Here is a 14,864-nt window from a genome sequence, read left to right on the forward strand (position 1 = left end):
GGAGGAAACTAAGCACTATTTCTGACCTTTCCAATACCATCCCTACAGTGAAGCATGGTGGTGCCAGCATCACGCTGTGAGAATATTTTTCAGCAGCAGGAACTGGGAGACTAGTCAGGATCAAGGGAATGATGAATGCAGCAATGTATAGAGACATGCTTAATGAAAACCTGCTCCAGAGTGCTCTGGACCGGGAGAAACTGCCCAATAATAGGGGTGTCAAGCTTGGACCATCATACTCAAAAAGTCTTGAGGCTGCAATTGGTGCCATATGTGCTTTAACAAAGTATTAAACATAGGATGTGAACACTTATGTACATGTGATTTTTTTCCTTTTATTTATTTATTTTTTATACATTTGCAAAGATTGTAAATACACTTCTTTTACATTGTCATTTTGGGGTATTGTTTGTAGAATTTCGAGAAAACTAATGAATTTAATCAGTTTGGGAATAAGGCTGTAACAAAACAAAATGTGGAAAAAAGTTAAGCGCTGTGAATACTTTCCGGATGCACTGTAAGTATGCTATGTGTTTTTTGAGCATCTCATTCAGCATTTAGTCTCAATTTGCACTTATTACTCTCTCCACTCTTCTGGGAAGATGTCCCACTAGACTTTGAAGTATGCTTATGGAGAATTGTGCTTATTCAGCCACAAGGGTGGGTAGTTAGGTTGTGTTAGTAAGGTAGGTACTGATGTGGATAAAGGTGTAGAATATGGTTAAGGTCAGAGCTTTATAGCTGGAGCTCTTCCACTCCAAACAATAAAAAGCATATGTTCATGGAATTTGTTATGTGCACAGGGGCATTGTCATGCTGGCTTTGGGTCTCCTAATTCAAGTGCAAGGAAGATTTCATGCTATTGCATCCAAATACATCATATACAATTGTGTGTCTTCAGCTTTAGTTTGGGGAAAAAAAACACATATGGCTGGAAAAGTCAGGCTTCCAAATACTTTTGTCCATATAGTGTATAAATAAAAAAAATTATAACCTATTTATCTAAAAAAAAAAAAAGGTTTTGGGACAATGTCCATTGTTAAAAGCACCTACTTTCGGCTTCTCCCGTCAGGGGTCGCCACAGCGGATCCACATGTTTGATTTGGCACGTTTTTACGCTGGATGCCCTTCCTAACGCAACCCTCCCCATTTATCCAGGCTTAGGACCGGCACTGAGAGTGGCTGGGTTTGGTTCCCTGACCGGGGATGGAACCCGGGCCGCAGCCGTGAGCAGCGTCCATTGTTAAAAGCACTATACAAATAAAACTGAATTGAATTTAATACGCTATAAGCAACTGTGTATTTCCACTGTTGTACTGTAGCAACCGTTTGGAAAAGCCCAACATATTCATGTGATGTCATGTACAGTATACAATTAATTTTAGCCATATCATCTATTATGTTGCCTTCTTGACAAATGTATTAGTGATTGAAGGTAGGTAAGTGTCCATTACAGTTTTTAAATTATATTTATTTTGTTATTATTTTAACACAAGCTCATTAATTTGGCATATATATTAAATGGTTTGTTGCATTATTCATATAGTGGAGAATGTGATAATAAATTAGCTAACCAGCCAGCTAATCTACTATCTAACATTAGAAGTCTTATTGAATGTACAGTATTTATATTGATAAGTTTGGTGTTCTTAAAGTGGGTCATTTGATGAAAATGTGAAGAAAGCAATCTACTGTAGCGTATATATGAAACCTTAATTCACCTAATACTGAAAATTCAGAAACCCTGATGTTGATACCACAGCATGAAAATTAATGCACTTACAAGGGAGAAAGCAGAAATAAACTTTAATCTCTAGTCATAAGCATTGTCACAGTAGGTAATAGCACTCTAATGAACCGAGAGAATCTGCTTCCTGTAAGTGACACCAGCAGAGTTGCCAGGCTTTTAGCTTTTAATTACATTGGGCAGGTTTGAAACAACATCAGAAATGTGTGTGTGCTGCACTAAACCTGTTTTTCCTTTATTTCCCAAATTTAAAAAAAGGAAAACTTTGACTCTCAATTCTTCTTCTTCTTTTTTTTTCTGCTGCTCCCATTAGGGGTCGCCACAGCGGCTCATCAGTCTCATACTACTTTGTCCTCTACATCTGCCCCTCTCAAAGCAACTACCTGCATGCCTTCCCTCACCACATCCAGAAACCTCCTTCTTGGCCTTCCTCTGTTCCTCTAAATTAGTTTGACTAAATTAGTTTAGACTAGTTATAAGACATTATAGTTATTATCATTAGTAGTAGTATAAGTAGTAGGATTAATTCATTTATTTATTTTTGAGAATTTGTTGGTGATGAAAATGTTGTCGAAACCTGACAACCTTCACCACCACTTCACATAAAACTACAAGCAAATGAAATGTACTTGCAAGTGAGAAAATACAAATTAAATATAATCCCTAATCATATGTGTTGCCATGGTGGCTATTAGCTCTCTAATGGACCTACTGACTCTACAGCCAAGTGTGCTTCAAGCACACTGACTATGCAACTTGACCCCTAATGAGTTTTTTATGTGCATTCTGCAAAATCAAACTTCTGTGAAAACACTTAAAAATTCGCACATAGTTAACTGTGGCAATGTCACATATTAAAAAAAACTCAAGGTATTCAAAGAACTCAATGGAGCAATTGTATGTAGGGACAATACATTCAATATAATATTAAAGTAGATATTGTACAAGTAGGCAAGTAATCATGGCCATACTTCCTCCTTTGAAAATATACCCTCGTTAGCTTCTTCTTATCATGATGTTTTTACAATCCAGTATGCTAGCAGCTAGCATGACTAGCTGTTTCTAATAACACACACATGCATTCTCTCTCTCTCTCTCTCTCACTCTCTCTCTCTCTCTCTCTCACACACACACACACACACACACACACACACACACACACACTATCCCTCTTTCATTCTCAATTGCTTTAAAACAGCATTTCTCTGCTAATTCATCAGGGTTAAAGAAATCTATGGTGAGAGCTGAGTTCAAGTCAAGAAGGTGGAGTAGCACTATAAAAAATTGAGCTACAAAGAGCTATTTGATTTTCATAGCACATCTAGCTAACAGACTTAACTGTTATATAGATGTGTTTAAAATTACATTGCTTGAAATTCACAGTTCATGAGTTGCAAGGTTTTTGGTTTCTACCCAAATTGGGCTAGTTTTGATACAACAAATCAGAAACGTCAGTGCACCATGGCAAACTTGTTTCTATCACACTTAAAACTTTTAATGATTCTGAATGGCCAAATTAGGACTAGTTTCAAGACATTGTGCTGTATTTTGAGATTTAGCTAGGGAGGCAATCTTGCACAATAGGCCACTGCAAAAGATATATACGTATTGCTGTATATGCCGTATTTTGTATATGCTAATGCACATATTTAAATATATATATATATATATATATATATATATATATATATATATATATATATATATATATATTTCTCACAAAATTGAGTAAACCCCTCACATTTCAGTAAAGAAAATTTTCAGCAAAGGGGACAATACTATAGAAATGAAAACTGGATATATTTTAGAGCAGTCAATGTGCAGCTCGTATAGGAGTATAGATTTAGCATCCTCTAAAAAAAAACTCCACATACAACCATTATTGTCAAAATAGCTGGCAACAGAAGTGGGTATACCCTAAGTGAACATGTCAAAACTGTGTCCAAACTGTCAATATTTCGTGTGAACATTATTGTTATCAAGCTCTGCCTTAATCCTCCTGGGCATGGAATTCACAAGAGCCTCACAGGTTGTTGCTGGAATCCTGGAATCCGCCGACTAGTATACCTATTGTATGTTATACACGCATTTGTATATATACACAAAAATGTAAACACATGTTTACATGGACAGTAGCAGTCGAGTAAATGTGCAAAACAGCACGTAAGCAGTTATATAGTTATAATAAAATAATTATATAAAATGGGTGGTGCTGAAGACATGGAAGTTTGTGAATTTAAATGAGTATTGTGTGTTTGAGTTTAGATTTGTAGCAGCTCAGTAACAGGCAGTTGAATGAATGTACACACAGTTGAGTGAGTGTCTGCATAATAGTTTCAGTTCCAGTTTAGTTCTGTGTGTTGAGGAGCCTGATGACATGAGGAAAAAAACTGTTGCACAGTCTGGATGTTAGGCCCGAATGCTTCGGAACTGCTTTCCTGATGGTAAGAGTGTATGTAAGAGGTGTGTGGGGTCATTCACAATGCCGTTGGTTTTGCGGATGCAGCATGTTGTGTAAATGTCCATGTTCTCGGCTGTCCTTATTATCCTCTGAAGGGTCTTAATTGTGCGGTTCCCAAACCAGGCAGTGATGCAGCTGCTCAGGATGCTCTTGATGGTTCCACAGGACATGGTTCCAGTAATACATGCTCTTGGACAGGTTGTCTTTACCAAACTGTTTGTGGACCTTCCACTTCTGCAACCTCTAAAGCAATGCTGGTAGCACTCATGCGTCTGCTTTCTGAAGCCAGTGATCGAAGCCTTGTGAGGTCTGTTCTGAGTGGATCCCATCTTGGAAAACCTCTGTATGACCATGGCCACTATACTGTAACTCAGTTTCAACGTGTTACACATCATCTAATAGCCTCGGCTGTCTTTGTGAAGAGCAATAATTCTAATTCTTAAATCTTCAGAGAATTCTTTGCCAGGAGGTGTAATGTTGAACATTTAGTGGTCAGTATAAGAGAATATTACTTAAAGCACCAAATTGCGCTAATACAAGATACACAAATATGTATGGTCCTGTCAAGCAGACAAAAATATTAACATGGTGAATAGGACATGTGGCTTTGCATGGTCTAATGATGTACAGAATACACTTAGTGTGTACTTACATTTGTCGCCAGCTATTTTGACAATAATGACTGCATGTTGACATATTTTTAGAGGACAGTAAATCTATATTCCTATACAAGCTGCCCATTTACTACTCTAAAATATATCCAAGTTAAATTTCTATAATATTTTCCCTTTATAAGATATACAATAATGGTTGACTAAATGTGAGGGGTGTATATATAAATATAATCTTTAGCCCCATGATCATGTCAAGTTGAATTCTGTACACCTTTAAACCTTTAAAGTTTTATTACATCTCTCTCTCTCTCTCTCTCTCTCTCTCTCTCTCTCTCTCTCTCTATATATATATATATATATATATATATATATATATATATATATATATATTTATTTATATATATATTTTTTTTTAATGTGCAAAGGTTAACTATGAAGCAATTGTCATTTGTGATTGCATTTACCTTTACCGTCTTCCTGATCATTCAGTGAACATTATCTTCTCCTAGCAACCAAATAAGGTAATGAATAAATTACATAAAAGGTTGTATTTCCTGTGCATTGCTTGGATTTTATATGTCCCTCTTGGGCTCCATAAGCCCTTGGGCTCCATAGCTATATGCGCTGGTTGTAATAAGATCACAGAATTTTCCTGTAAATTAGAAATACACTCAATGTACTTGCATCACTGCTGTAGAACATTTACACATACCCTGTACAAAGAAGAGTAATGATTGCAGCTGCCAGAGAAAGGCTATGAAGTTCAGCTGGATGCCAGGCAATTCAAATAGTGGTATATAAAAGTTTTCATTTAATTATCAATTAAATTACTGCCGACCAGTCCCGCCTTATTGATAAAGTTAACAAGCAAATAAAATACCTTCATATTTGAACTGTAAACAATTAAAATAACATGCAAGTAGGCAATTGGCGATATCATTTAAGTCCAGATCTATCCATCTTTTTTTTTTGTCCTGCTGCAGAGCTCCTGCATTTTGTCAGCTGTCATACCAATATCCCCAATTCACTGTGTTGCAGCTGGCTAGTAGCTTCCAAACAGAAAATAAACAGGATTCCAATAGTTAATCCTGTTTCTCAATATAGCAGCTGGTAACCTATAAAATGTGATTAAACAAATTAATGAATGTGTTCATTTGATGTCTGTAGTTAAATATTGAGAAATTATAATGACGCTTTTTCTGACCTTCTTCTGCTCTGTATTTGAGTATTATATTTGCCAGCCACAACTAATCTTTTGGAACTGTATAAAATATTTTAGGGAGTTCTAAATCCTAAGGAAAAAAAAAAAAAAAAAAAAAAATATATATATATATATATATATATATATATATATATATATATATATATATATATATATATATATATATATATATATATATGTGTGTGTGTGTGTGTGTGTGTGTGTGTGTGTGTGTGTGTGTGTGTGTGTGTGTGTGTAACTAGAGTGTTCCTAGATAATCCCTGGATCCATTATAACCAGGACCAAAATACTTTGTTTAAAAATGAATACATTAACATTTCTACAACAATATAATGTTTCTATTAACAGTTTTACTTTATATACCATTTGAATGGTATGTAGAGCTCACCAAATTTCAGCTTCTCCTAATGCTTTATTGACATAGTACTTAAGCATTAAACCTTCAGATGTCCAACGTCTGGAAAAGTGGTGTTGCACAGGTTTGGTTTTACTTTTTTCTTCCTGTCCAAAAGACAAGATTTTAGAAAATGGACTTATAAATAGTGTTACTGCCAACACAGCATTAAAATACTTTATTATTTGCTATCCATCCCATGTGCTGACAACTTCAAAACAAGTGCTGTAAAGTCTGATCTGTGTAGATTGCTGTAACAGCAAAACACTATGACTTTGGGTAAATCAGGATGGGGTATTCTGGGATGCAGAAACTGGGTCATTGTAATGCAGCTCCATTACATAAATCATGGGAAAATTCAATGGTAATGAGAGTGAGAAATACCCTATAGGCATTGTTATATAATATAAGCAGCAAAAAAAAACAAGTACATGAACATTATAAAGCTTTAAAAAAAGGTTAAATGATTAATTTTACAGTTCATTGAATTAAAGTAAAGGAACCCTTTCATGTCATATTGGTTGTGTGCAATAATCAGATCGAAATTATTTTAGCATGTTTGTTGTTTGCATCTATTAAGGAGTTGAACAATTATATAATACATACACTTGCATAATATATGTATGTTCTCCCTTGTGTCCCTAAAACAGCTCCAATGCCACATGGGCTCCCATGACCCCTGAAGGTATTTACTGATATCTGACAGTATTGTTTAAAAGCAAATCTCTGTATATTTTTGGTTAACTAGCTAATTAAATATACAAGTCACTCAATGCATTTAAATAAGCAGGGGTTTGGAATAAATATGATCAATTACTGTACTTTCGTGCACATAATGAAGATGCATTATGCTAGTGAGAGTATATTTCAGTGATGGCAAATTTTCAGCCCTATGAGATACAGTATAACTGCATAAATGCTAAAAATATTAACATAGAAATGTTGTACTACACAATCACCTGAATTAAAACCAAAATACTATATCATATTCAGTGTGTTATTTAAGTATTAATATAAATAATACAAAATATACAATATACACTATATATCTATATCTATATCTATCTATCTATCTATCTATCTATATATCTATATATATATATATATATATATATATATATATATATATATATATATATATATATATATATATATATATATATATACATAGATATATATAGATATAGATATACATATATAGATACAGATAGGGAGAGAGAGAGAGAGAGAGAGAGAGAGAGAGAGAGAGAGAGATCTAGCAGACCATCATTCCATAAGAGTGGAGGTTATTAACATAGCAAATAGTAAATACATTTGGAATAAGATATTGAAAGACACATTAAACCTACAATTCATGTTCATTTGTCTGATGAAGCCATGATTGAAAAGTTAAGCCTTGGTGAAATGTTCTCACTCTCTGGCGTTCTGTATTGTTTTTAAGATTTATAATCACACTCTTGATATCACTCAAATGAAGATGGGTTCCCTTTTGCATCTGGTTCCTCTCACGGTTTCTTTCTCATAATATCTGAGGGAGATTTTTCTTGCCACAGTCGCCATGGCTGCTCATAAGGGATAAATACACTTTGTTCACCTTAACTCTAAAATTCTGTTTAACTCTTAAATTCTGTTAACTCTTGAATTATTGAAAGCTGCTTTGAGACAATGACCGTTGTAAAAAGCGCTATAGAAATAAACTTGACTTGACTTGAAAAAAACGGCTGCATTAGGCAGAAAACTAAACCTTCTTTTCATCCTGGCATCAAGACCCTGATAGTGAAACATGGTGGTGGTTTACCTGTTCACAGATTTAGGTCCATTGGCCTCCTCTAAGTCATTCTGCGTTTATGCAAATACTTTCCTTGCCTTAATATTGGATTTATTTGTGAGCAATGTGATTTTTAAAGCCAAACCATGAATAATGCCTGGCCAGAACTTTGGGCATGTTCTACTAAACCCAGAGACCTTTCAAAAATGGTGTAGTCATGTACAATTATTACATAGTTATTGCCTTTTATTCTAAATCAGAAATTGATAACAAAATGATTTATTAATAGCTAACTAAATAATCAATTTAGAACTATAAACTAAATTAGCAGCTACATGCACTATTTAACAATTGTGAATTCATGTCATATAACCCAAGTCAATTGCAGTTAAAAAAAAAAAAAAAAAGTACCAGAGAGAGGCAGCAAAAGAGAGGGAGAGAGGGTAAAATGCATTGCAACGAAAGGTGTAACAGCAATGAGCTATATTTAGACTGTGGGGGTGGAAGAAAGAAAATAAAAGAAACAAAATGGATGGGTTTTGAAAGAAAGAATGAAACTGGCCTTTTTTTTATCATGGGGTTTGGTTTCTCAATATCCTGTCTCATTAAACAGTTCCAAAAGAGGGCTATTCTGTGAATCTTCTAAGATTGTTGAGTGGTTTCTTTAAGAGTCTCACAATGAAGTGTGAGAGCCAGGTTCTGGACAAGCATTTCTTTTTTTCCTTTTCTCCTATTTTTATGGACTACAAAAATTGTAATTATGCTCTGATGAACACACACACACACACACACACACACACACACACACACACACACACACACACACACACACACACAACACAGATGCAGTTGTTCTAGTTCCAGCTGTTCAGAGAGCATCTGAAAAGCATGATGACTCCTTTTGTTGAACACCTGAATGTGTCATGTCCACACACTATTAGCCCAGCTTAGAGTATTCAGGCCAGGCTGAGTGGGCACAGAAAGTAATTACGGCAACAACATGCAAACGTTCAGTCACAGCCAATGTTCTTTACCTAATCTCTGTGCCTGGACACAGCATGTTTGCCAAGCTTGATGCTTTATAGCCAGCAGGCAATAATGAGAAGTGTTGAGAACACACAGCTTTGCAGCAAGCAGATGTCACTGGGATCTACATGCAAAGTCTAATTACAAATGCCACTGCAATGCTGTAAGCACACTTATGTGCATCTTCTATGTGAAAATATATGTGCAATGTTCATGTTCAACCCGAGTTTAAGTAATAGATGGCCAGTGCTAGGGTGAGCTGCCTGCACTGAGAGGATTGTGAATGAGCCCTGTATACACTACACCCTGCCAAAAGGAAAGAGAATGATGCAGGTGCAGCAGCCAATACAGCACAGCTTGAGCTCTCTGTATTTATACAGCACATTCAGGGCCTGGTGGAAGCTCCTGTCCAAACTCTGCAAAACAGGAACAGCCACTGACATAATATAGGCTTCAGCTGTCACTGTAAAAAGAAATGTATTTTAATGTTTGCTTGAAGATCCAGCAAGAATGTTGACAGTGAATATTTTTTCTGTAAAGCAATCGAAAGCAGATATTCCATGTGCTAATAAATAGCAAAGTTTTGTCATGTTAAAATTATGTTTTGTTCATTAATAGAATGCATTCAATAGCATTTTTAAGTTGCATTATAATAGTATCAAATACATCCTTATAAAAAAAAAATCTACGTCCTAAATGCTGCAGAACTATATATTGGTTGATTAAAATATAGTGTAGAGAGTAGAACTGGCCCATCCTGTTACTTTTAGTATATTTAAAGGATTAACAAGTTTGTGCATTCTGTTTATTCCCTTGTTTAATATATGGATTTTGTTCTCCATGCACTCCATTGAAATGCAAAACAAAACACTTAAAAAAGCGAAACACCTCTTGTAAATTACTACACATCTATCATGAGTTTTCTAGCTACAGAGAATTATTACTGGGATACAATTCCATAAAAAAAGGATATCTCACAATTGCGTCATTATCAGTCGCTATCATCCGGCTAAATGATAGCAATTAATAAATAAATAAATAAGTACATCAATTATTTAGGTATTCAGAGAAACAAAGAACCAAAAAGCTAAAAATCCACCATGCCTGCATTTGCTTTTTGTTTCTTTCTTTTAGTACAATATCAGACTCTCAATCCTGTTTGGTTTGATTACACTCAAACGCTCATACACACTTTCTCTTTTTTGATTGCCGCTAACTGTGATTTACTATTACAGCATTGTCACGGCAGTTCTCAGTGGCTCAAAAACATTTTATTACAGAGTGGGTTTTTTTTGTCTCATGCCGCAATTATATTCCATGTACTGCAACTTTAATTATGTCACTAAAAATATGGTTATGGTCATTTGCAGCAGAATGAGTGACAAACAGGCTGTAATGTGGAACACAGGGAAAGTAATGAATGAATGAATGAATGAATGAATGAATGAAACGTCAATCTTTTAATTAATAAATCGCATTAAATAAAAACTAATCAACTAATGAATCAGACAATTACAGCACCAGCTACAAAGCACTTCATATTTTTGAAAGCCACAGCATGATTACATTTGTTTATTAAAAAAAAATGATTGATCAAATAATATGATCATATTTTTATATGTAATACAAACACCTAATGTAGGTTACAAGAAAGAAAAAAAACTGCTAGTGATACTTTGTGGCGACCCCTAATGAGAGCAGCCGAAAGAAAAAGAAGAGGAATCAGGGCCATGGCTGCAGCTAAAGAAGGGCTCACAAAATTCCAGTGCTCCATAGAGCTAATAATGTGAAGAACATCAATGAAGTGTATTTTAATCATTTTAGTTCTACTGTTCAGGTTTTCTGTGATTAAAAGCATTAAAGGCGTTGCTTTTCCGCTTGATAAGCAAATATATGATGAGAAAAACAGCTTTTTCACAAACAACAGCAAGCTAACTAGATTTGCTAACTTATTTTTGCTGGAGGTTTTCTGTAAGTTGGGTTGCCAAGTATGTTTATGAATCTCCTGAATATTACATTATATTGGGTTTCACTTTTGAAGCTGTAATAAATATAGAGGAACTTAGAACTTTCTTTCTGCTTCTCCCATTAGGGGTCGCCACAGCGGAACCTCCGCACATTATGATTTGGCACGTTTTACGCTGGATGCCCTTCCTAACGCAGCCCTCCCCAATTTATCCGGGCTTGGGACCGGCACTGACAGTGGCTGGGGATGGTTCCCTGACCTGGAATCGAGCCCGGGTCGCAGCGGTGAGAGCGATGCATCTTAACCACTAGACCACCAGGGGACCTATAGAGGAACTTAGAACTAAAGTAAAAAAAAATGATGTGCTAGCTAGGGCCCTGGATGCAGTCACATAATTAGTTGAATGGAATCTGTGTGTAGTTAAAGTGTCATGTGATCTCTGTATAAATACTACAATTCCTAAAAGTCTTTAGAGTTTGTTGGAGAACATGCCTAAACAAATAGCATCATGTACTGTAAATACACCCCGACCCCAGGGTGCCAAATATTTCTAAATTCCACAGATTTCAAGTTCTGTATTAAAAAAATACAAGAAAATACAAGAAAAAATCACAAAGGTACATATTTATGCACCATTATAAAATTGACAAATATAGCAAGTTTAATCTTTTTTTTTTAAATAAAGAGTAATAATAATAATAATAATAATACAAAAATTTACAAGAAGAAGAAACTGACTATGGATTTAATAATGAAATCTGCTGAGATGCCTGAAAAATCAGCCGTGGGACTCCTACAAGGAAAATACTGAAGACGTCATCTATATCTAACTAAAGTGGCTCACTTTATATAATGGCCTGCATTTATTATGGACATCTTAGCAGAATGGCAGATTAATGACCACGGTTGAATCGTTATCTGTGTCAAAAACACCTTACTTTACTAAGCAATCGCTCTGGTTGTGCATAAATCCAGCACGATTAAATCCAGGAGGAATGGGCACTACGTCGCAAACTGCTTACTGTGGGAATTCCGGCTATTTTGAGTGAGTCAGCTCACAATTATGAGCCAATTCTTTCAGTTCCCAAATGTTTTTTTTTTTTATCTGGGCAAAACAATTGTACAGTACAGTAATAATGCAATTGGTGAAAAATAATAATAATTGCACTCAATGGTGTGTATGTAGTAAAACAAAAACCTGGTGGAGGATCACTGGTACACGCACTCTTCTGTACATTCTCACTCAAACACTGCACTTACACTGTGCTCTGTCTCTCTCCCTCTGCTTGTCTTCACTCAGTAGGGAAGTACAATCTATGTTATTTATGCATATATTAAGAGAGCTGCTGCTTTAATGTTGCTGTTTCTATAGCAGCCATTTTTGCACCGTCTGCTTTGCTGCTAGCCAACTGGGAAACAACCAAACCAGTTACATGGATTGTCTGCATAGGATCAGAAAAAACACTCTGAGGTTTTATTAATACTTATAGTTATTTGTTATACAATGTTTAAATTAAGATCCGCAGCTGGTATCGTACCACAGGATTTCGAGGTGCGCATTTTGAAAGCAGTCTGCTGTTGTTTAGGAAGCTATATTAAGTGAAAAAAAAAAAAAAATAAATCTATCTGCTGAAAACTGGAAATGGATTCTCTCACAGTTTTGCTAAAAAGTATTTGCACCTTTCTATTTTTTCCTTTTTTTTCAAGTCACTCTTAAATGATTCAGATCTTCAAGTAAAATTTTATATTATACAATGAAAACCCAAGTAAATAAATAATGCAGTTTTTAAATGATGATTTTGTTTATTAAAAGAAAAAAAAAAAAGCTGTTTAAACCTTCCTGGCCTTATGTGAAAAATTAATTGCCCTCTAAACCTAATAACTGTTTGTGCCATCCTTGGCTGCAACAACTGCAATCAAACATTTGCAATAATTGGCAATGAGTCTTTCACACCATTCTGGAGGAGTTTTGGCCCACTCTTTTTTTATTATTATTTTTTGTTTATTCAGCCTCATTGGGAGGTTTTCAAACATAAACGAGGCAGATTTGGAAAGCTTTTTCCCCTTGATAAATGAAATCATTATTTAAAAACTGCATTTTGTATTTATTATGGTTATCTTTGTGTAATATTAAAATTTGCTTAAAGATCTGAAATGATTGATAATTTAAGTGTGACAAATATGGCGAAAAAAAAAAAAAAAAAAAGGAAAATTAATAATGGGGGCAAAGAACAGAATTGTATATAATATCATATAGCATAGCAAAACATGCATAATATAGCAATACAAACTAAGGACAATTACAACGTGTAGACCCTAACCTTTAGTAGAATAAACTTTCTTTAGAAAGAAATAAAACAATTTGGAAAGTACTTCTTTAAGAAAGAAGACCGTGACATGGGACTGCAAAACTTCATATCAAGGGAGTCAAGCTACATATTTACATATTTACAAAACGATTTATAAATTAAGCATTGGTAATAAGGACATAAAAACGATAAAAGGATCAAATTATGTACTTTGAATGCTTTAAAAAAAAGAGAGAAAAAAAAGCTGGGATGAAAAAAAATTATTGTTAGAGGTCACCAAACGCAAAACAGTGATAATAAGTAGATGACGAAGACACATTTATTTGTCACATGTTTATTACAGCACAGTAAAATTCTCTCTTCACATATCCAAGCATATTAGGAAACTGGGGTCAGAGCACAGGGTCAGCGATGATACAGCACCTCTGGAGCAGAGAGGGTTAAGGGCCTTGCTCAAGGGCCCAGCAGTGGCAGCTTGGCAGATTTGGGGTTTAAATCCCTGACCTTCCAATCAGTAACCCAGAGCCTTAACCACTGAGCCACCAATCTCTTCACAATTAGTCATTGGGAACAATTGTGATCATTGATTGTTTCTGGGGCACTGAGGTCAGCAGAGATTGGCATATGCAAACATTAAAGATCAGAAACCATGCACAAGCACAACCATGCCACTTTTTTGCAAATTTGTAATTTCCTTTAACAGGGGTAACCTGGTTGAAATACGAGCCGGATAACCATAAAAAGTGCAGGACATCTGCTCAAAAAGTAGGTAGTTTTGGCTTTGCTCTTTACAGGGACAGCACTGAATAGAACTTTAGACAATATACAAAACAAAACCTTGTCTCTGTTGTTTATATGGCAAAAAGCCTTCTAGCAACATTTTTATGTGTGCATCAGAGATTGGACAGACAACACAGTCCATCCATCTTTTTATTTTCTATACCAATTATCCTACACAGGGCTGTGGGGGGAGCCCTGAACCTATCCTAGTGACCTTGTGACACAAGACAGCAAACCCTGCACAAGGTACTAACCTGTAACAGTGCACAATTGCCCACATACTCATATATTAAAAACATTTGGAAATGCCAGTCCAATGCAACCCAGAGGAAACCCTTGAAGAACATGCAAACTTCTTAAACACTAGGTGGAGGCCGGATTCTAATGCCCAGTTTGATGGTGCTATTTAAAGTACTCAGTCGAAAGCACAATCTAATGTTCTAATGAGCCATTCATCAATTATATTTTCATTAGTTTACCCTGATCTATAATGTGACATTTGACATTTGATCTGCAAAGTTAGCTAAGCGTGTCTTTACAGCACCGAACACTAGCAATGACTATATCAAGTAACTGA

The sequence above is a fragment of the Silurus meridionalis genome, chromosome 13, assembly GCF_014805685.1.
Source record: "Silurus meridionalis isolate SWU-2019-XX chromosome 13, ASM1480568v1, whole genome shotgun sequence".
Taxonomy (NCBI): Eukaryota; Metazoa; Chordata; class Actinopteri; order Siluriformes; family Siluridae; genus Silurus; species Silurus meridionalis.